We start from the raw sequence: 22,982 nt of genomic DNA, 5'->3' as shown, positions 1-22,982 counted from the left end.
CTGAGGGGTTCGGCGTCCTTTGGGGGAGATCCAGAGTCCATAGCCATTGAACGGAAAAAAGATTCTGCCTCCATGGGGTCGTGAAAAGAGCATTTTCGTCCCGTTGGTGTTTCCATATGGAGGACGGCCGGGTACGCCAATGTGAATCTGATCTGCTTCTGATAGAGGGCTGAGCATATCTTATTGAAGGCTTTACGCTTTGTCTGCATAGTTCAGGTACCTGACAATGACCGGTCTAGGATTCGTCCTATCCGGCTGTTGCTGCCCCAGTCTATGCGCGCGTTCCACTACGCAAGTGGAGGGGAGGCCCAAAACCTCTGGTATAGTATGTGAGCATAGATGGGCAAGTACTTGTGGTTTGTAGGATCCAGGCACTCCTATGATTCGAAGATTATTTCTTCTGGACCTATTTTCCAGATCATCGCTCTTGGTTAAGAGTGATTGAGAGATATCATCAAGTCCTGACACTTTGGTGGTAGCTTCTAGCACTTCTTCCTCCAGGATTGATATTCTCTGTTCTGCCTCTTTAAGAGACCTGGCCTGTGTCGACAGGTCTTTGCGGATCTGTGAGAGGCCTTGTTGAATTGCAGCTTCCACTGCGGCTGTGATGGTGGGCTTTAGCAGATTTGACACTACTAGTGCTATCTTTTCGTATGCCTCCTCATCAGCACACACCTCTTGCATGAATGAGGTAGCTGGTGTCCTCTGCGGCGATGTGCCCCTGGCGTCCGCCATCTTGGCCCCATTTGTGTCTCCCTTCTCCCCGCTCGATCGCATCACTGACAGCGATCGGGACCGCGTCCCGGCCAGGAACCTATCCATCAGGGGCCGCCTGCACTACGGGAGCCGATGGTGAGTGGGGAGGGCGACTGTGCCGTCTTTTTTAGCAGGCTAGTGGCCGCGGTTGCAGGAGCTCGGTCTCTCTGCAGCCGATCACATGGGCGCCGGAACCGGAAGTCCTAGGCATGTTTTCACTGTGACATGATAGCATATGCTGACCTGTTTTGAAGTGTGTCCACCTAAGTCAGATGTAATGGAAACGAGGAGATTCTGCTTTGTTTCGAATGTACATTTTTTCCCATCTCGTGGATGAAATTAACCTGAGAAGCCCACTCTTTCAGGGTGGGAGGATGGAGAGAGCTTCAGTGTCTGGGGATCCGGGGGTTAAACTTCTGCTGTGTTTATGTTTTGGAGAGAGTTTTTGTATTGGGGCGTAGATCCTGCGTGGGCATGCAAGAGAAATATTTCAGGTTTGTAGGCTACTACTCCCGCTATAACAGTCGCAGTGGTCTAGTGTACTGCTTTTCAGAACAGTTGAATTATGGAGTAGGTAAGTAAATGGAATGAGTAAGGAAAATATGGAGTACGAAGCTTGTCTTGGTTGAGCACTGCCAGGAGATTCACAGAATACATTTGTCAAATTTGTGTAGAAGTACTACAGTTCTACACCAGCTGGAAAAAATCCTGTAGAAAGTGTCCTGTAGGCAGTCGCTCTGTGAACTTTCAATTGACAAATTAACAAATGTCTTGCCATTGCTGTTCTATAAATTGTAAATCTATGGCCCTCTTCCGCCACTCCTTTAGGTTGCCTCAAGGGAGCATACAGAAGAAATTACACACATATACCCATCATTTTCAGCACTCATTAAAAAAATCCCAGACCTGCATTTCTGAAGGTCTGTGAACATTTGTGTTAAAGCCTCTTGATCATCATTTCTCCAGGTACATCAGTATATTGGACAGGAACTTTATACACAGTTACTGAGTTAAAAAAACAAACCAAAAAAAAGCAGCATAAAGCAACTTCAGTTTATTTAGAACAAAGTAAAAACAGTTACAAACACCAGCTCTAGCATGTCTGGCATATTTTTTTTTCTATTGACCTCATCAGAGATCCATGGTTTTACCTGTTTAAGAGTTGTGTAAAAGTCGTTTGAAGCAAGGGGCGCATCCAACACTCCGAAGTATCAATGATGGGACTGATGAAAAATTAAACTCTTCCCATCTGCATTCCTTCTGCAAAGGTGGACAGTTTGGGTATTATAAGGCTCATAAAACCTGTTTGGTCATTTATTTGTGAAGTAGACATTGGCAATGGTGACAATTATATTGGTGATCGAGCCCTTGATGAATAGAAATCTGCTTTCTGGGTCTTTAAAAGTGGCAAGTGTCTCATATTGTACAAATTTGTGAATAAGAATAGTAACTCCCATCTTAGAGGAGGTGTGTATAGCTAAGCTATATTGAGCATCACAAATGTGTTTCTTGAATAAGTGGATAGATGTACCATGTGTGTTCAGGTCCCTCAGGATTTGTTCTTTAAAAAACATTGCAAATCTGTTTTTATTGCTAAACCGTAACAATACCGGAAGATACACATCTCTGCATACATTTATTCTTTCTCTTCCACAGTGAACAGTTTGATTATGTGCATTAATCAGATATGTGAACATTTTAAAACTTGCCATTAAATACAATTAGCAGTTCCATTTTCCAGCCTTGAAGCCATTTGTCCATCCTCATATATTTAAGTAGCTACTGTTAATTAAAGTTGTGAAAAGCAGCATTCTTGTTTAACTGTTACAATTTAATGCTGCTATTATTCTTAGGAATTCTTCATTAGCAACACAATGTTTATATCCTTGTTTACTGCAAACTTTAAAAAAAAAAAACCTCTTTGAGCTAATTTAGAGTTTTAGAGAAGTGCTTTATGTACCACATCAAGTTTTTCTAAACATTTAAAGGCAATCCATTTTCCCACTTTTGTTTTAGGTCTTTCAATTGATACTGTAATAAATTAATTAATAATTCAAAATTAAGGAGTAACATGTAGAGAGAAAATGAAATTAAGTTGGACTGAACCAGTCAAATGTGTTTTCTGATTGGGCTGATCTAGAGCCATGTTTCTGAACCAAAGATTAAAAGAGCTTAGTTGAACGGATTCCCACCAATCCTTGGGCACAGCTCTGAATGATTTTCAAAGCAAAGTGTACATTTCTATTGTTTTATTTGAAACATTTTGAAAACCATTTTATGTTTATCAATTTTATAGCTTTCAAATGCTTTAATGGATAGTTACACTTTAAGAAAGCAGTGGTGTGCAAGTTCTTACTGTTTAAATAAGATAGGTAAAACAAAGCAGCCAATTTGTTGACTTGTAATTCACTTGAAGTGGTAACTGATTTATATACAACAGTAAAATGTATACTAAATTCATAGCATGTGTTCGTTTTTATGAGTTTTGTCTATATGGTAGGTGGTTTTACATGGAATAGAATTGCTACACATACATGATTTAGCATTATTTAGCCCTGTATCTATCTATAGTTTATAGTTATGTGTGTATATGGGGCCAGCTTTGTTTGTCCATTGTATGTTCAGGCTCTATATCCTGCCTTGTTGTGTTACCCTATGGTTGTACTTTCCTGGTCCATCTCACACTGCAAGTTTATGAATCAGTTGCAACAATGCACTGAGGCTGCAATCTTGTCTCTACAGTTACTGAAAGTGTGTTTTTGTTCTTGTCCTCCTGCTGGAGGAATTTCTACATTTACCTTTTATTTTAGTCTTTCATCTACTGTATGTTTAATCCCTATTTTCTTTTAAAAGAGAGGGAAATCACTTGCCCATGCAACTCTTTTCATATGCCTGATTGTTCACATAAATGTTATCAGTGTCATACACAGAGACAGCTGGGGACATACCTCCCTCCATCTCTCCTAGCAGAGAAAGGACCCTCTAGATTCTCTGTCTTCAGCAGTAATGTTAGGATCCAGAGCGCCTCCAGGTGGTGCTGGAGCTGAGCCCTGCAGTTCCTGGGCTCACCTGCAGGATTCTCCAGGAAGCCAGGGGCTGCTAGGTGCCAGACCACCACTGGGTGGTGCTGGTACCTGCAGCTCCAGTGCTCACCTGTGGGTGTCTCCCAGCTGCCAGGAATCAGCCCATTAGATGTTGCTCCTGGGAGGGTATTTAAACCCTCCCTGCAGTCTGGACCTTGGCTCAGGATTCCGTTGCCTTCCCCTGTTGTCTGAGTCCTCTGGCCTGAACCCTGAGACCCTGATACCTGTATACTATCTTGTACCCTGGGCCCTGTTTCCTGTGTTGTTACACCTGTTGTATGTTCTAGGTGTTGGGGGTTACATTATTGGTTTATGACTGTTGTGGATTGTTTCTGTTAGCTTGCTAAGTTTATTAAAATATTTATATATGCCCTAACTTGCCTGGTCCGTGTGGTCACACGTGTTTGGTCCGCCTGTATGGGTACCTGTGCAGGTGTGGGGTCACCTGTGCCGGTATCCCTGACAAGTAATCAAGTACAGAGCTAGTGCTGAGCTTGTTTTTTTTAAACATAGCATGTTATGTAGATTATCATGGACTCACTCCTTGTTATATACATTATTTATTTACTGTATTTGCTGGCATATAAGACTACTTTTTATACGAGAATCGGGGGTCGTCTTATACGCGGGGTATACAATGTATACCTTTAGTTCGTTTAGGCCAAGCTGGCCCAAAACGAACATCCCTAATCTGTCAGCTCGCTGGATGTGTGGTAATACTGTATGTACGGTAGCTTCGGCTACATCAAGGTGAGCGATGTACACAACCTCTGCCAATCCAAGCAAGCAATGTTTTAAGTGGAAAATTAGGGGGTCGTCTTATACACCCAAATGTCCAAGGACCTGTAGCACTCCTTACCGGACTTCCCATGTGGAGATGTGGGTGCTCGCAATGACTACGGATGGCGCCGCATCAGATATAATCGTTGGATATGGATGTCACCAGCACTCCAGAAACGACAAAATAACAAAAGATTTTAGTGAATCTTCATTTTATTCACTCGAAAGGAATCAAGCGCTTTCGGGGCCGCACAGGGTCCCCTTCATCAGGCTTAAAGTGAGCCAAATTTTGTCGTTTCTGGAGTGCTGGTGACATCCATATCCAACGGTCTTATACACCCAGATGCCCTATAAGCCGGCAAATATGGTAAATTAAATAATTAATACATTAAATACAAAATTATTAACATGTAAACCAAAATAAAAAAAATTGACTGAAAACAACATAATTTCCCTTTATACTCAATATGTAAATCCTTTCCACTCCCTTAAAAGCAGAACGTTGGGCAAAAGTTTTATTAACCCGTGTAGTGGGGCTACCCCAATCCACCGAACTGGCTGGCTGTGATAGGGCTCCCACCTCCCTTTCTCCTGCTCTGCTGTAGCAATGGTATGTGTCTTGGTGCCCTCACGTCCTATACACTGTGTATAAAACGTCGTATAGAAAAGACTGTCTCAGCACCAAAAAAACTTTTGACCATCTCCTGCTGGATCTTAATAAGTTTCTCTGACTAAATAACAAAAAAACAAGCTATTATATTGAAATTAGGAACTTTTAAAGTTACAGTAAAAACCTTTATCTAGTTTGCTTGATATGAAAAAGCAGCTCAAATGCATTCCAAGACTTGACACCCTGTATAATTGTATGCATTTGTCCAGATTTTTAATTACATTATGCTGTCAGAAAAAATAGGGGATCCTCCCACTACTATGGAAGCAAAGCTTTTTTGTAGTTGAGAACTATGTTTCGTTTTAAATTGGGATTGAGTTAGGCTAGATAGATAAGTGTCTCACTAAAAATGATAGGTGAGGAGATTGGGGAGATCTGCATAGTTTTGTAGTGTCAAGATCCCCACAGATAATAGGATGGCTTGCCTGATGAATTGACAGCCCCCTGCATATAAAGAATATACTGCTTTTCTTGGTCTAGGGGGATGCAATAGAGACAAATACTCAGTCCTAGAATATGGGCTGCCCTCAATGTCATCCTGTACCTGGTAGGAGTCCTACATTATACAGTAGCCCTGCAAGTCCTGTACCTTATCCTGCATTATGCATAATTACATTATCAAGGTGGCAGCCACATAACCAGAGAAGAGTAGCGTTATTAAGAAACAGGTCAACAAGGAGAACTGGGGTGGGATTAAGCTAAGTTTTTCTATAAATGTTTTAGTTTCCTAAAGAAGCACAGAGCCAAAGTGAGTGAATAGGTTTTTATTATTATTTTTTTTATCTTTTCATTAGTGGACTAAAGATATCATTAGGATTATAGACTCAAATTCTTTATCTCCTAATTTTGACATGATGCTACTTTATTTGTTCATGGCTTACCGCTTGTACATATTCCCTATATAAATCTACATAGATTGGCCCTCATTATCATGGTTGATGGTTTCCTTAGCTTGTGCAGTTATGCCCAAGGGACTGAATCAACACAGCTTGATAAATTTCATTAACCGCTCAGACTTACATACTGTAGTTTATGTTATATACATTTATTAAGACTCTCTGCCATCAACATGTATTAAAGATAAAAAAAATTCAAAAAAGCCTAAAGTCAGCAGAAAGGCAGGCGCTCAGACTGAGCCAGATAAACGTATCATTATGTCTGTCTGCACTAAAATCGCCATCTGCAATTTCATTATTTGGCATAAATACCCAGAGAATCTGTACAATATAAAGTAGACAGCTTGTTATCATAGCAAATTAGCACATCTTTGTCTTATTATTATTATTTCCTCATCATAAACAATTTCCAATGCTGCATAATTGCACATCATTGAAATCGTTGAGTAGATTCAAACAGCAAAGATCTAAAGAGTGTTCAACAAATGGATTCTGTAAGTAACATTGGATTATCACACTCTTGCTACATATGTAGTTGCCTTGACCTTGACCTCCACATGTTGGTTTATCCATTTGAAGACTGGGATGTTAAACCCCATTTCTGTCCAGGCTATTTTTTAGTATTCAGCAATGCGGTACTTTGACTGACATTTATTCATTAATGCAATGCTGTACTGAAATTAATTTTAAATAATTTTTTGGGGACAGATAGATCTTTCGTTTGGTTCTATTTAATCACCACTGGGATTTTTTAACTTTTACTATATAAAGAAGAAATACCGAAAACGTGTTTCGCTACATTTTGTTATGAAACATTTTTTATTATCCAATTTTTTGGTAAAATATAAAAGATGGGGTCACGTCGGGTAAACACAATACAATGTATGTCCCATTGCACTCCTGACTGGAAAGAAACTCTGAGGTTGGCTGGGTGCTGTAGTAACTGCAGATGCCTTTGCAAGTTCGGAGCTAGCTGTCACTGCTAGCTCCGCACAATCGTTTTCTATGTACTTTTTTTGACTTTTTTCACTATTTTTCTGTTCTGCTCGGTACCTCTGTTTCGTCTCACTTCACTTCAGATCGGTCTTTCACTCGGCTGCTTACGGCAGCTTAGTGAATATACCCGTAAGTCAATCTCTTTATTGACTATAGTAGTGTCACATTTTAGAGCAACGTTTCGGAACCATGTGGTCCCTTCTTCAGGCAAACTTTTTCAAGCCTTAAAATTGCACCGCGAAATCGCAGAAAAACACCATATCCAAAATTTGCCATAGCTGACAGTTTAAAAGTTTTTCCAGCTCATCAGATTAGTGTTATCAGTGACTGATGGCTCTAGAATTATTGCTCACGCTCCAACGTTCACAGTGATATGTTACATACTGTATGTGGCGCAATGGAAACAATCGTTGTTTGTGCAACCGAAGCATGTTTGCGTTTGTATGTGTGTGTATATGGTGGGGGTGGAGGACTTTAAAATATATATTTTTTTAAATGTATGTGACTTTAACTTTTTTTTTACTTTACATTTAACTTTATTGTTATAACATAGGGGGCCCCCTACGTGATAGCGCACATACAGTGACAGGTTCTCTTTATGGAGACATCAGGGGTCTGTAAGACCCCTAGTGTCACTTAGTGACCCCCCAAAGAAGCTGATAAAACAGAGATCTGCTTCAGAAGCTTCTCTCCAGCTACAGAAGCCCAAGAAATGACAGCTTAAGGCGGAAGTGATCTAACACACATAACTTCCACATTCAGAGGCCAGAGGGAAGATAAGGGGGAGATTATGTGCTGATTTCCCTCCGATCTCCATTCACAGAGCTGCCGTGTTGGTCCTGGGCCCGCATGGGAGACAGTGGAGCCAGGGATAGGCAGAGGGGGGACCACACACTGGCACTCAACGTACAAGCGATCGTTTGCATGTAAACAGCCGTCGCCGGCTGTTTAAATTGCAGTCATAGCAGCGCGCACGACCAGATGCGGGGGGAAAAGACGTTTTAAAACACCTATCCGCATTCAGGTGCGTCCCGTCTGGCTGTTGTAATTAAGGTTAAGTGGTTAAGGTGCATTCTGACTTTTTCAGTCAAATTTGATGCATGTTTATTATTTGAAACTTTTCACACAGCATACCAAGAGAAAAAAAATCCTTACCTTTCAGATGCGTGTGTGTTTTGGAGCTTCTCTGTACAATTTCAAAGCCACGGGAAAACTCTGGCTGTCCCAGGAGAAAGACTAGTGACACTCTGAGCTTCCACTCATTAGCATACAATGCTTCTAGACCCTTTGTCAGGACAGATATTGTTTAAATCTAGTCTATAACTGATAATAAGACCTGCCAGCACAGTACAGACAGGGTAATCCCCCAAGCCCCCTTGCATTTCAAAGGAAAATTCAGTGTAGTCGTAATATGAGGAAACAAGCAATATGTAAGTAGCATTGTTTATGTTCTTTTAAGTGAATGGGAACATATAAACACATAAGCAATATATAAATAATAGGTGTTATCACAATTTGGATGCAAAAGTGAAAATACACTTGTTATTTCTTTGTTACATAAACACAATGCTAATACTATTACCGTTTTCATTGCTAACAGGTCTTTGAATATATTTCATTGAAGAGTAATATTTATATGGTTGTTTATCTAAGGTTTATTAATGCTTAACTCAATGGAAAATACACGCATTGTTCTATTTAAGTCCTTCATTGTATTCATTTCCTTTTAGAAAAACAGCAAGAAAATTCTAACAGCTCAGATCTGCTTGTATTTATCTGTTTGTTAACACAATGAATGGTAGCACCTTTTTTGTCCTATTTTCAAAAATATGACAAGTTGCAGTTTTCATTCTCTTGGTTGTGGTCAGTGGGAAGAAAGTGAAAAATTCAGTTTTCTATTATTCCATTTTTAAAAACATTTTACACTCCATGTGTTCTAATTTTGTGAGCACTGTGTAAAAGAAGGAATAATAACTGATTAAAAGCCAAATTGTCTATGTTTACAGTCTGCATATTTGCACAAAAATGTATTTTTTTGTATGAATGCACAAAAATGAATTAAAATTGTTAAAGAGACACACAACTCCCCTCCCCCAAACCCTTGACACTCACCAGGTCAGTTTTCTTCTGCCGCTGGTGGTTCCGTGTATGAGGGTACATGTTACCTCTCCCGTGTGACTATGCTTAGGTCTAGCCTCCAAACGCTGGGCCCAAGCACTGTCATATGACAGTGGGAGTGATGTCACCGCCTACAACACCAGCTCACACTAAGGATTTTAGTGGTAGTTGCAACGAAGGATTCAGTGGCAGGAGAGCACTGACAAGGTGAGTATGTATGGGTTGGAGAGGACGCTTTGCAATGACACTGTCACCTGTAACAGCAACATCCCTTCAAAGTATTTTTGGAAATTAAGTTGATTTAAACTGTAAATACGCACTGCCTACTCTAATATTTAGTTGTAGTAGCCAAGCTACTTTGGCTTTGATTCCGGCACACATTGGTCGTGGCATCGTTTCAATAAACTTATTCAATGTCACAACATTTATTTCTGTCCAGAGTTGCATTATTTTTTCCCAAGATCTTGTATTGATGAAGGGAGAGTCGGACCACTGTGTCTTCTCCAGCACATCCTGAAAGTTCTCATTGAGGTTAGGGTCTGGACTCTGTGGTGGCCAATCCATGTGTGAAAATTATGTCTCATGCTCCCTGAACCACTCTCACAATTTGAGCCTGATGAATCCTGGCATTGTCATCGTGGAATATGCCCAATGTGCAATCAGGGAAGGAAAAATACTTTGATGGAAAAATCTGGTCATTCAATATACAGGTGAAACTCAAATAATTAGAATATTGTGTAAAGTTCATTTATTTCACTCATGCAACTAAAAAGGTGAAACTAATATATGAGATAGAATCATTACATGCAAAGCAAGATAATTCAAGCCGTGATTTGTCATAATTGTGATTATTATGGCTTACAGCTCATGAAAACCCCAAAAACCCCAAATCCACAACCTCAAACAAGTAGATTATTACATGCAATCAATAAAACAAGGATTGTACATAGAACAATATCGGACCTCTGAAAAGTACGAGCATGCATATGTACTCAGTACTTGGTTTGGGCCCCTTTTGCAGCACTTACTGCAATTACTTTTGCACGATATTCTAATTATTCGAGTTTCACCTGTATTCAGGTAGACAGCTGACCTCAATTTTTGGGCACATAACGTTGCTGAATCTAGACCTGACCAACTGAAGCAACCCCAGATCATAAGACTGTAATGGATGTGGTTAAGTGACTATGATAAAAATGCCTATTTCAATATATATTATAATTAGGTGGTGACTTTTTTTTTGGCCAGGCAGTGTAGGTGTGCTTTATACTTTGTTTTTCAAGGTTCCACTCACAATATCCTTAATTCGTCTCTGGAAACATTTTCAGGAATAAAAAAAAAAGCTGAAAGAATTCTCTTTGTGTCACTTAAAACCTTGTTTCATATTTTTAATTAGTCAAAGCTACTACAGCTTGGCAGTTGACAGGGGTGGCACGCTTGGAATTTGTACTAAAGATTAATCATAGCTTAGAACAATATACTAGCAAGGTCCCGCTTTTTAATTAATGGTTCATTAGATTCTTTCAGGCCAGTATAAAGATGGCAACAACTACAGACTCACTGATTGTCTTTATATCTAAATAATGATGTGAATAAATAAATGATAGCATGTGTAAGCGTGCCCTTGATTTATTAAAATGCTTGAGAATGATAATTCCAATACATATTCGCAGGAGCTAATCTGTGCAGTATCACCGTATGCTGAATACCGTCCTTTGTTTTCTCCTTCAGAGCTAGATAAGATCACCCTGGAATTGTAACATAATTTATGATAGGAGACATCTGAGCAGAATTGACGTTCATTATTAATAGCAGTGACATCTGATTTGTCTGCTAAAAGTGCATATCTTCTCTCTCCTCTTTTTCACCTAGAACCCTGGATGTTTTCAAATGTATTAGCCATGAATCTGAAACAGACTGGAGACTAGGGGGGAATTCATAAAAGCTGGAGCAGCAGAATCTGGAGCAGTTGCCCTTGGCAACCAATCAGCTTCTCTTTTAAGTTTGTTCAGTTAAAAGCTTTGAAAATGAAACAGAGAAATTGATTGTCTGCTCCAATTTTTATGAATTACCCCCTATGTGCTCCTGACACTTGGTATTGGCTACTTTTTGGACATATTTGATTAACTTGCCATTGTGTTGGGGACTGTCTTCAGTAATGCTTTCTGTATGAGTTACCCTCATACAGAAAAATCACCACCACACGGCTGCTGGTGTGCATGTGCCCGGCATAGTGCTGATGCTTTTTCTTTTTTTTTGTTAGAATGTTAATAAAATGTCACAAAAAGACATGTCATTAAGTTCTATGGGATGCAGTGTGATGCAGTTGTACCACTTTGCACTGTGGTGCGCTGACAAAAAATACTTCATGGCGTATGTGGTGGTGTGAACTAAACCCATCTGGAACAAGGCTAATGCCTTGTCTTGCACTGCAGTCCTTACCAGGTGCATTTCGCCTGTGCTGGCCATTTTCTCAAGCGCAGCTGCAACGTACCCTGTGCAAACGAGCCCTTAAAGAAGAACTCCAGAATTTTTAAAAACTAACCCTGGCAGTAGGGCTACCACAGCACTGCAAGGCTTAACTGCTCATTTTGCCTAGGGGATGAAAGCAGCCTAGTGGTGTAGCAGCCTGGCTGCTAGACCGGTGCCACAGCGTCTTCTTCCCCCAGGCTCTTGCGGTCTAAGGACCTGTGATGTCATCATATCTAATACAGGTCCAGTAGATGTGGGGGACGCCAAGGGATATCTCACAGGCGGTGTGGAGGGGGAAGACATGAGAGGTTACTGCCGCAGGATGAGGATCAGGTGAGTATATCGTCTTTATTTTTGCCCCTAGACTGGAATGAGTTAACCCTTGCAGTGGTCCTGCCAAAAATGTAGTTTTAGATAGGGGGTCAAACCTTTCCCCTCTCTGTCACATTTTTGCTGTTATATGGACCTGCATTAGAAAAATATTCCCTTACTTACTGCGCCATTGACCACAGTTTCACCAGACAGGAAGTAAGGGAAAATCTGCAGCATGAAGAACAATAACTGGAGTATTGACACCCGGCAGATCTTCAAGAAGTTTGTTTTTTCGGCCAGCTGGGAACACACAGCAATTCAGGCATGTTCAATTAATATGGGCTTGCAGGCCCCTTTTTATAGGCTCTCAAACAAAATAATTAGATGTGTTACCTGGAATTATTTCCAAAAATCAGATAATAATGCCACCAGTACTTATATTTAATTGTAACCAGATCATTAGATGGGTCCTTCTCTATTAATTAAACTCCTTAATTTCAAGGTCATGGGACAGCTGTATTGGCATTGAACCTATTGCTCATTAACCTAAGGTCGCTGTTATAATGATTAGAAGACACCTGTTAATTAAGCCAAGGTCAGGAAATTTGTATAAAGGTGCCCATACACCTTACGATTATCGTACGATAATCATATGCGATCGACTTTTCGTACAACAATCGTAACGTGTGAATAGAGTGCCCGACCGATAGTACTGTACAATCGTACGACTTTTGACAGTCAAGCATGTTTGAAAACTTTGGTCGATCGTACGATGTTCGCATGGTTGGTGGCGTTTCCATCCGTCAAAAGTCGTACGATTAACACTGCGCATGCACAAATGAAAATAATTGCGGTCAATTACCGCAAGTCCTCAAGGTTTTTTTTAACTACCGCTGATTGAACCTTTCGATAATCGGGGCAGGATGGGGCCGTCGTACAAAAATCGTACGACGGTTCGATCATTGGATGAAAAGTTTCGTCCGATAATCGTAAGGTGTATGGGCACTTTAGACTCTGTCTCTGAACCCTTGTTACCTCAACCTATTAAGTCTAAATGAACTCTAGTTACCTCGACCTACAAAGTTAAATGTTCTACATGCTGCTTAATAAAACAACTGCTTATATATGGCTGAAAATATTGGCACCCCTGCATTTCTGTCAGATAATGCACCACTGCACGCAGAAAATTGTTACAATTACAAATGTTTAGGCATTCTCATGTTTATTTATTTTGTTTGTATTGGTATAACAAAAAAAAGTAGAGGAAAAAAATCCAAATCTGACACATTCCACGCAAAACTCCAAAAATGGACTGGACAAAATTATTGGCACCTTCCCCACATTGCAATAAATAATTGCATTCCAAGTTTGTGATGCTCCTATAATTTGTAATTAAACTCATCTGTATCAAATAACAGGAGCTGACAATATAGAAATCACACCAGCAATTAGTTAAAATTGTGACAAATGGACTCAACCCTTTCTGTTGTGTGTCTCTGTGTGCCACACGGAGCATGGAGAAGAGAAAGAGCAGCAAAGAATTGTCTGAGGATTTGAGAAAAAAAATTGTGGAAAAACATGGACAATCTCAAGGTTACAAGTCCATCTCCAGATATCTTAATGTTCCTGTGTCCACTGTGCGCAACATTGTCAAGAAGTTTACAGTCCATGGCACTGTAGCTAATCTCTCTGGACGTGGACGAAAGAGAACAATTGATCGAAGATTGCAATGAAGGATTGTTTGAATGGTGGATAAAGACCCTCCATCACCTTCCAGACAAATTCAAGCTGACCTTCAGGCACAGGGTATGAAAAGGAACGCTATGGTAGGAGACCCAGGAGGACCCCACTGCTGACACAGAAACATAAAAAAAGCCAGATTGGAGTTTGCCAAAACTTACCTAAGGAAGCCGAAAAACCTTTTGGGAGAATGTGCTGTGGACAGACGAAACAAAATGAGAGCTTTTTGGTAAAGCCCATCACTCTACTGTTTCCAGAAAAATGAATGAAATACCGTTCCATTCCTGTAGAAACTCGTCCCACATTCCCACATCCGCACGCCTGGCGTCGTCGATGCGTATCAATGACTCTTGGTCAGGAGCTGCGGGCAACAATGCTAACAGTCTAGATATAAAAGCTCTACCCTGCGGGATGATGCGCATCGCAAAGCTCAGCATGCCTAACAGGGACTGCAAGTTTTCCTGCAACATACTGGAGATACAACCAGTGAATGCAATGCGCTCATAATCCTGACCAGTTTGTCTAGCGGCAAACTAGCTCGTATGTTGGCTGTATGCAACGTGATGCCCAAGAAAGTTATGACATGTTGTGGACCATTGACTTTGTGTGCAGCTACTGGGACTCCGAGAGAACTGAAAGTATGTAGTGATACGCTGAGGTCCCGAGGAATTCTGTCAGGCGACTCTATGAGCAGGAAGTCGTAAAGATAATGAATGACACTCTGACAAGGTGTGTGTTCTTCCAAAACCCAGAGTAGTGCCTGTGCAAAAGAATCAAATAGCCAAGGGCTACTTTTGGAACCGAATGTTAACTTGGTGACGAAATAATATAGCCCCATCCATTTTACTCCGTGCAGCTGCCACAAAGACTTTTGGATGGGCAACAGTTTGAAGGCATCGGAAATATCCGCCTTGGATAACCACAACACTTTACCAGCCTTTAATATGTATTGTTTCGCCTGGTCAACAGAGGAATACTTGAGGCCAAACTCCTCTGACGTTAATGCATTTAAACTAGGCACATGTATGGAATGAGGGCCTGACAAATCGTAGATAAAACTTCCCACACACCAAACCAATGGGGCTGACTCTCCATATGGCAAAGGGGGGTACTTCAAATGGGCCTATCATGAATCCTTTTGCCAGCTCGGTCTGTAATAAAGTATCAACTGTGGAAGGATCGGCCAGTGATGATTTCAAGTTACCACATTCATAAATTGAATGGGGCAATGTTATGAACCCTGTATGAAAACCATTGGTGAAGCCTTCGTTTAAGAAGGCAACTTCTAAGGGATCTGGATGAGCTCGCAACATTGAAACTAAACATTCCACATCCACCTGGCTTAGTCAAGAATTGTACGATTTTCTGACTGTGCAAGCGGTTTTATAAAGGTGCCCATACACCTTACGATTATCGTACGATAATCATATGCGATCGACTTTTCGTACAACAATCGTAACGTGTGAATAGAGTGCCCGACCGATAGTACTGTACAATCGTACGACTTTTGACAGTCAAGCATGTTTGAAAACTTTGGTCGATCGTACGATGTTCGCATGGTTGGTGGCGTTTCCATCCGTCAAAAGTCGTACGATTAACACTGCGCATGCACAAATGAAAATAATTGCGGTCAATTACCGCAAGTCCTCAAGGTTTTTTTTAACTACCGCTGATTGAACCTTTCGATAATCGGGGCAGGATGGGGCCGTCGTACAAAAATCGTACGACGGTTCGATCATTGGATGAAAAGTTTCGTCCGATAATCGTAAGGTGTATGGGCACTTTAGACTCTGTCTCTGAACCCTTGTTACCTCAACCTATTAAGTCTAAATGAACTCTAGTTACCTCGACCTACAAAGTTAAATGTTCTACATGCTGCTTAATAAAACAACTGCTTATATATGGCTGAAAATATTGGCACCCCTGCATTTCTGTCAGATAATGCACCACTGCACGCAGAAAATTGTTACAATTACAAATGTTTAGGCATTCTCATGTTTATTTATTTTGTTTGTATTGGTATAACAAAAAAAAGTAGAGGAAAAAAATCCAAATCTGACACATTCCACGCAAAACTCCAAAAATGGACTGGACAAAATTATTGGCACCTTCCCCACATTGCAATAAATAATTGCATTCCAAGTTTGTGATGCTCCTATAATTTGTAATTAAACTCATCTGTATCAAATAACAGGAGCTGACAATATAGAAATCACACCAGCAATTAGTTAAAATTGTGACAAATGGACTCAACCCTTTCTGTTGTGTGTCTCTGTGTGCCACACGGAGCATGGAGAAGAGAGAGAACAGCAAAGAATTGTCTGAGGATTTGAGAAAAAAAATTGTGGAAAAACATGGACAATCTCAAGGTTACAAGTCCATCTCCAGATATCTTAATGTTCCTGTGTCCACTGTGCGCAACATTGTCAAGAAGTTTACAGTCCATGGCACTGTAGCTAATCTCTCTGGACGTGGACGAAAGAGAACAATTGATCGAAGATTGCAATGAAGGATTGTTTGAATGGTGGATAAAGACCCTCCATCACCTTCCAGACAAATTCAAGCTGACCTTCAGGCACAGGGTATGAAAAGGAACGCTATGGTAGGAGACCCAGGAGGACCCCACTGCTGACACAGAAACATAAAAAAAGCCAGATTGGAGTTTGCCAAAACTTACCTAAGGAAGCCGAAAAACCTTTTGGGAGAATGTGCTGTGGACAGACGAAACAAAATGAGAGCTTTTTGGTAAAGCCCATCACTCTACTGTTTCCAGAAAAATGAATGAAATACCGTTCCATTCCTGTAGAAACTCGTCCCACATTACCACATCCGCACGCCTGGCGTCGTCGATGCGTATCAATGACTCTTGGTCAGGAGCTGCGGGCAACAATGCTAACAGTCTAGATATAAAAGCTCTACCCTGCGGGATGATGCGCATCGCAAAGCTCAGCATGCCTAACAGGGACTGCAAGTTTTCCTGCAACATACTGGAGATACAACCAGTGAATGCAATGCGCTCATAATCCTGACCAGTTTGTCTAGCGGCAAACTAGCTCGTATGTTGGCTGTATGCAACGTGATGCCCAAGAAAGTTATGACATGTTGTGGACCATTGACTTTGTGTGCAGCTACTGGGACTCCGAGAGAACTGAAAGTATGTAGTGATACGCTGAGGTCCCGAGGAATTCTGTCAGGCGACTCTATGAGCAGGAAGTCGTAAAGATAATGAATGACACTCTGACAAGGTGTGTGTTCTTCCAAAACCCAGAGTAGTGCCTGTGCAAAAGAATCAAATAGCCAAGGGCTACTTTTGGAACCGAATGTTAACTTGGTGACGAAATAATATAGCCCCATCCATTTTACTCCGTGCAGCTGCCACAAAGACTTTTGGATGGGCAACAGTTTGAAGGCATCGGAAATATCCGCCTTGGATAACCACAACACTTTACCAGCCTTTAATATGTATTGTTTCGCCTGGTCAACAGAGGAATACTTGAGGCCAAACTCCTCTGACGTTAATGCATTTAAACTAGGCACATGTATGGAATGAGGGCCTGACAAATCGTAGATAAAACTTCCCACACACCAAACCAATGGGGCTGACTCTCCATATGGCAAAGGGGGGTACTTCAAATGGGCCTATCATGAATCCTTTTGCCAGCTCGGTCTGTAATAAAGTATCAACTGTGGAAGGATCGGCCAGTGATGATTTCAAGTTACCACATTCATAAATTGAATGGGGCAATGTTATGAACCCTGTATGAAAACCATTGGTGAAGCCTTCGTTTAAGAAGGCAACTTCTAAGGGATCTGGATGAGCTCGCAACATTGAAACTAAACATTCCACATCCACCTGGCTTAGTCAAGAATTGTACGATTTTCTGACTGTGCAAGCGGTTTTGGGATGGGCTCTGAAACAGGTAGAACAAATGTGCAGTAAGCGACAGTGCGGGTAGTTGCAGGATTTGAAATTGAGATAATTGCCAATCTGGGCCTTTCCTAAACACTGCATGAGTCTACCCAATTTGTCGAATTGTGTGGGCGCTGCGCAGGGAGGATCGGGTAGTAACCCCGGTTGTTTAACTGTGGTGGAGGCGTCTGACGGTGCCGGCGTGGGGCACCAGTCGATAGTATGTGCAGAAGAATGGCATATTGTACAGACTGGCGATTTGAGCCCTGCGAAGTGTCTGCAGAATAATTCCGTATTGATCTTTCCCCAGTTAGTCGTGAACTGGAACTGGGCGAGATCAGCCGCTGCCTTTGCTGAGAATGCGCAGTGGTAATCGTAAAACGCGTGCCTGCCGTATTTGTACCCCAGATCAACAACTAGATGTAGATATGCATCTAGCTCCTCCTTACGATTGGGACTTACCGAACATATACCATCTCTATATGTCCCAAATGCCAGCACGAACTCGGGTAGGGACAACTTCCTATTCAACCTTGGATCCCTAGCTTTTAAAATTACCGACACCTCTCCGCAAGCGTACGATTTATTTTCAGAGACATCATGTGCCGCTATCAACAGTGACGCCAGGTTCACGTCTTTGCCCTCCAAAATTTCCTTCTTCAAATTACTTGGGACAAAGTGTGCTGGCGTGATATTGGGGGGAGAGGTAATAGTACCTGCGCTAATGGCCACCGGGGCGCTAGGCATTGTGGGAATACTCGAGGTGCTAGGAACATCTTGCACCACTGCGACTGGGACAGTCACAGCTTGCCTCTCTAAAGTCTCTGTGTTGTGTGACGTAAGTCCTGCAGAGACGTATTCATGGTATTGGATGTGGAGTGTATCTGCGTCAGTGATGTGACCACTGTTCGCATGGAAACTTGTTCAGCTCTATTACTAGCCGCTGCCGGAGGAAATAATAATCTAAACAATTCCGCTTTCCTTGCGGTAGCAGGAAAGGGGATCCCTCTTTTCTGTAGTTCCAAAACAAGCCTAGGGATAGTCCATGCCCTGATGGAAGGGGCACTTTCCTGCTCCCTGCTCCTTGTACTTCCTTGCTCAGAACCTCTGGCAGGAGTTGCTGCTAGATACGCCAAATCCACACTTTTGGACACGTGGGACATGCTGATGATCCTCACTGTAAAACATGAGACACGGTGGAATAAAGTCCCTGCTACCACACTGTACCGAGAGTGCTGCTAATCTGACCATCTGGTGTATGTGCCTGACCTCCATTGCTGGGTTTTACTGCCACAGCAAACCCGGAAACCTAGGAGACATGACCGAGGAAAATACCCATACGTTAGGTAACCCTGACCCATGCAAACCCGGAAACCTACCTGTATGTGACCCCGAATCTGCCGTCATATGCATGTGGTTGTTGTATGGTTGACTAACAACATACCCACCAATTTCTACCCATTGTCAGCATGCATCCCTGCTCAGGCTGGCGTGTGCGTTTGACTTCACCAACCATGGTAGCTGGGTGTATGTGCGTTGTTTGTATACCCAACTCATATGTATCAACATGGACCCGGCCTCTAACGTCCCAAACAAGTACCTTGATTGCCATTACGACCTGATGATCCTCTTCTGGTGACTTACATTATCTCCGTATGAGGTGCGTGCCTCGTACTGCCGTATGACTGAGGCCTGAGGACCTAACATATGCCTAATCAACCCCTCAGTGCCTCGGATAACTAGAAGGTGGCCAGCTACTATGAAAGTACTGTGCAGCTGCATGATGTGGGCTGCGTATCGCCCTGGGGTGCTCAGTGAGCCGGGTAAAAAATGATACGTGCAGGCACGTGCATCTAACCTGCCCCTCCCCCCCCCCCCCCCGTTAATGTTCCTGTGTCCACTGTGCGCAACATTGTCAAGAAGTTTACAGTCCATGGCACTGTAGCTAATCTCTCTGGACGTGGACGAAAGAGAACAATTGATCGAAGATTGCAATGAAGGATTGTTTGAATGGTGGATAAAGACCCTCCATCACCTTCCAGACAAATTCAAGCTGACCTTCAGGCACAGGGTATGAAAAGGAACGCTATGGTAGGAGACCCAGGAGGACCCCACTGCTGACACAGAAACATAAAAAAAGCCAGATTGGAGTTTGCCAAAACTTACCTAAGGAAGCCGAAAAACCTTTTGGGAGAATGTGCTGTGGACAGACGAAACAAAATGAGAGCTTTTTGGTAAAGCCCATCACTCTACTGTTTCCAGAAAAATGAATGAAATACCGTTCCATTCCTGTAGAAACTCGTCCCACATTACCACATCCGCACGCCTGGCGTCGTCGATGCGTATCAATGACTCTTGGTCAGGAGCTGCGGGCAACAATGCTAACAGTCTAGATATAAAAGCTCTACCCTGCGGGATGATGCGCATCGCAAAGCTCAGCATGCCTAACAGGGACTGCAAGTTTTCCTGCAACATACTGGAGATACAACCAGTGAATGCAATGCGCTCATAATCCTGACCAGTTTGTCTAGCGGCAAACTAGCTCGTATGTTGGCTGTATGCAACGTGATGCCCAAGAAAGTTATGACATGTTGTGGACCATTGACTTTGTGTGCAGCTACTGGGACTCCGAGAGAACTGAAAGTATGTAGTGATACGCTGAGGTCCCGAGGAATTCTGTCAGGCGACTCTATGAGCAGGAAGTCGTAAAGATAATGAATGACACTCTGACAAGGTGTGTGTTCTTCCAAAACCCAGAGTAGTGCCTGTGCAAAAGAATCAAATAGCCAAGGGCTACTTTTGGAACCGAATGTTAACTTGGTGACGAAATAATATAGCCCCATCCATTTTACTCCGTGCAGCTGCCACAAAGACTTTTGGATGGGCAACAGTTTGAAGGCATCGGAAATATCCGCCTTGGATAACCACAACACTTTACCAGCCTTTAATATGTATTGTTTCGCCTGGTCAACAGAGGAATACTTGAGGCCAAACTCCTCTGACGTTAATGCATTTAAACTAGGCACATGTATGGAATGAGGGCCTGACAAATCGTAGATAAAACTTCCCACACACCAAACCAATGGGGCTGACTCTCCATATGGCAAAGGGGGGTACTTCAAATGGGCCTATCATGAATCCTTTTGCCAGCTCGGTCTGTAATAAAGTATCAACTGTGGAAGGATCGGCCAGTGATGATTTCAAGTTACCACATTCATAAATTGAATGGGGCAATGTTATGAACCCTGTATGAAAACCATTGGTGAAGCCTTCGTTTAAGAAGGCAACTTCTAAGGGATCTGGATGAGCTCGCAACATTGAAACTAAACATTCCACATCCACCTGGCTTAGTCAAGAATTGTACGATTTTCTGACTGTGCAAGCGGTTTTGGGATGGGCTCTGAAACAGGTAGAACAAATGTGCAGTAAGCGACAGTGCGGGTAGTTGCAGGATTTGAAATTGAGATAATTGCCAATCTGGGCCTTTCCTAAACACTGCATGAGTCTACCCAATTTGTCGAATTGTGTGGGCGCTGCGCAGGGAGGATCGGGTAGTAACCCCGGTTGTTTAACTGTGGTGGAGGCGTCTGACGGTGCCGGCGTGGGGCACCAGTCGATAGTATGTGCAGAAGAATGGCATATTGTACAGACTGGCGATTTGAGCCCTGCGAAGTGTCTGCAGAATAATTCCGTATTGATCTTTCCCCAGTTAGTCGTGAACTGGAACTGGGCGAGATCAGCCGCTGCCTTTGCTGAGAATGCGCAGTGGTAATCGTAAAACGCGTGCCTGCCGTATTTGTACCCCAGATCAACAACTAGATGTAGATATGCATCTAGCTCCTCCTTACGATTGGGACTTACCGAACATATACCATCTCTATATGTCCCAAATGCCAGCACGAACTCGGGTAGGGACAACTTCCTATTCAACCTTGGATCCCTAGCTTTTAAAATTACCGACACCTCTCCGCAAGCGTACGATTTATTTTCAGAGACATCATGTGCCGCTATCAACAGTGACGCCAGGTTCACGTCTTTGCCCTCCAAAATTTCCTTCTTCAAATTACTTGGGACAAAGTGTGCTGGCGTGATATTGGGGGGAGAGGTAATAGTACCTGCGCTAATGGCCACCGGGGCGCTAGGCATTGTGGGAATACTCGAGGTGCTAGGAACATCTTGCACCACTGCGACTGGGACAGTCACAGCTTGCCTCTCTAAAGTCTCTGTGTTGTGTGACGTAAGTCCTGCAGAGACGTATTCATGGTATTGGATGTGGAGTGTATCTGCGTCAGTGATGTGACCACTGTTCGCATGGAAACTTGTTCAGCTCTATTACTAGCCGCTGCCGGAGGAAATAATAATCTAAACAATTCCGCTTTCCTTGCGGTAGCAGGAAAGGGGATCCCTCTTTTCTGTAGTTCCAAAACAAGCCTAGGGATAGTCCATGCCCTGATGGAAGGGGCACTTTCCTGCTCCCTGCTCCTTGTACTTCCTTGCTCAGAACCTCTGGCAGGAGTTGCTGCTAGATACGCCAAATCCACACTTTTGGACACGTGGGACATGCTGATGATCCTCACTGTAAAACATGAGACACGGTGGAATAAAGTCCCTGCTACCACACTGTACCGAGAGTGCTGCTAATCTGACCATCTGGTGTATGTGCCTGACCTCCATTGCTGGGTTTTACTGCCACAGCAAACCCGGAAACCTAGGAGACATGACCGAGGAAAATACCCATACGTTAGGTAACCCTGACCCATGCAAACCCGGAAACCCACCTGTATGTGACCCCGAATCTGCCGTCATATGCATGTGGTTGTTGTATGGATGACTAACAACATACCCACCAATTTCTACCCATTGTCAGCATGCATCCCTGCTCAGGCTGGCGTGTGCGTTTGACTTCACCAACCATGGTAGCTGGGTGTATGTGCGTTGTTTGTATACCCAACTCATATGTATCAACATGGACCCGGCCTCTAACGTCCCAAACAAGTACCTTGATTGCCATTACGACCTGATGATCCTCTTCTGGTGACTTACATTATCTCCGTATGAGGTGCGTGCCTCGTACTGCCGTATGACTGAGGCCTGAGGACCTAACATATGCCTAATCAACCCCTCAGTGCCTCGGATAACTAGAAGGTGGCCAGCTACTATGAAAGTACTGTGCAGCTGCATGATGTGGGCTGCGTATCGCCCTGGGGTGCTCAGTGAGCCGGGTAAAAAATGATACGTGCAGGCACGTG

This window comes from Nanorana parkeri, unplaced genomic scaffold, assembly GCF_000935625.1.
Source record: "Nanorana parkeri isolate BGI_ZX_2015 unplaced genomic scaffold, ASM93562v1 scaffold121, whole genome shotgun sequence".
NCBI lineage: Eukaryota > Metazoa > Chordata > Amphibia > Anura > Dicroglossidae > Nanorana > Nanorana parkeri.
Note: the sequence above shows the minus strand (reverse complement) of the source record.